This window comes from Ranitomeya imitator, chromosome 1 (genome assembly GCF_032444005.1).
Source record: "Ranitomeya imitator isolate aRanImi1 chromosome 1, aRanImi1.pri, whole genome shotgun sequence".
Classification (NCBI taxonomy): domain Eukaryota; kingdom Metazoa; phylum Chordata; class Amphibia; order Anura; family Dendrobatidae; genus Ranitomeya; species Ranitomeya imitator.
Genome location: NC_091282.1, coordinates 742,759,837 through 742,761,871, shown reverse-complemented (window position 1 = coordinate 742,761,871; position 2,035 = coordinate 742,759,837).

The following is a 2,035-nucleotide window of genomic DNA, read 5'->3' as shown; positions in this document are numbered from 1 at the left end:
TCATTTTTTAAGATATGCCAGTGTCTACTGACTATCTTGCGGAGGAGATGTGAATTTGAATTGTATTTAGTAATAATGGGGATGGATTCTAAAGTTACTTTGGTTTTTTGGGGTGGATTAATAAGTTCCTGTCTAAATTTCCTGGCTGCCTTAAGTTTAGATTCCTCCAGCAGTGTTATTTCGTATCCTTTTTCCAGGAATTTTTTTGTTAGAATTTGCGATTCTGCCTCAAAGTCTTGGGATCTAGAACAATTTCGGTAAATCCTGGTAAACTGGCTTCCTGGAATGTTGAGCAGCCAACCTGGAAGATGGCAGCTATCTACAGGAATATAGCTGTTGGTGTCAGTAGGTTTAACGAAAGTGCATGTGTGTATCTTAGAGTCTTCGATAAAAATTCTCAAATCTAAAAAATTAATTTCCTTAGTACTGGTGGTGGAAGAAAAATTTAAAAAATACTCATTTTTATTAATATCCGTTAAAAACTGTTTCAAAGAATCCCATCCACCAGACCAAATAAAAACAACATCATCTATAAAACGCCGCCAGAGGACCAGGTTCGCGAGCAGACCTCCTTCCGGATAGATAAAATGTTCCTCCCAGCTCCCCACATAAAGATTTGCATAACTGGGCGCGAACCTGGTCCCCATGGCGGTACCCCACTGCTGGGAGTAGTAGTCCTCCTTGTATAAAAAGTAATTGTGGGTTAAAATGAACTGCATTAGTTCGCCTAAAAATTCGATTTGTTCCGGAGGGACTTTAGAGAGTTTATTTAAAAAATATTTTGCAGCCTCACAACCCTTCTTATGGTCGATGACCGTATATAGTGAGGTTATGTCAAGGGTACCCATAATGTACCCTTCATGCCATTCAACTTGTTGGAGGAGTGACAGAATATGTGTACTGTCCTTCAGATGTGAGGGAAGTAATGGAACAATAAGCTGTAAATGAGAGTCTACCAGTTTAGACATATTGGCCGTTAGGCATTGAATGCCGGAAACAATTGGTCTACCGGGAGGGTTGGCGGCGTCCTTATGAATTTTTGGGAGATAGTAGAACACCGCCAGACGAGGGGGGCCGGAATTCATAAATTCGAATTCATTCTTATTAATAAAACCCGAATCCAAGCCCCTTCTTGTCAGAATTCTCATTTCTTTAATATAGTTCATAGTGGGGTTTCCGTTTAATTTCTTATAAGTTCTAGAATCACTTAATAGGCGGAATGCTTCATTATGGTAAGATTCCTCATCCAATATCATCATCTATGATCATTTTTTAGTTTCTTACTATTTATGTAGTTAAAGAATATTTTAGGATTATTTTTACTCTCTCTGGCAATGAGTCTCTCTGTCTCAATCTTTGCTGCCTTGATTTGCTTTTTACAGAATTTATTTAATTTTCTGTATTTATTTAATGCCTCCTCACTACCTACTTCCTTTAATTCTCTAAATGCTTTCTTTTTGTCCCTTATTGCGCCCCTTACAGCTCTATTTAGCCATATTGGTTTCCTCCTATTTCTAGTATGTTTATTCCCATATGGTATATACTGTGCACAGGTCCTATCCAGGATGCTAATAAACGTCTCCCATTTTCTCTGTGTATTTTTGTGTCTCAGGATATCGTCCCAGTTAATTGCACCAAGATCCTCTCTCATCCGTTGGAAATTTGCCCTCCTGAAGTTTAGTGTCCTTGTAACCCCTCTACTACACATCTTTTTAAAGGATACATGAAAACTTATTATTTTGTGATCGCTATTTCCCAAGTAACCCCCAACCCTTATATTTGATATGCGGTCTGGCCTGTTGGTTAATATTAGGTCTAGCAGTGCCCCCCTTCTTGTTGGGTCCTGAACCAGTTGTGAAAGGTAATTGTCTCTCATAATTGTCAAAAACCGATTACCTTTGCTGGAACTGCAGGTTTCTGTTCCCCAATCTATTTCAGGGTAGTTGAAGTCCCCCATAATAATGACTTCTCCTTGAGTCGCAGCTTCATCTATTTGCTTTACGAGGATATTCTCCATTGCTTCCATTATTTTTGG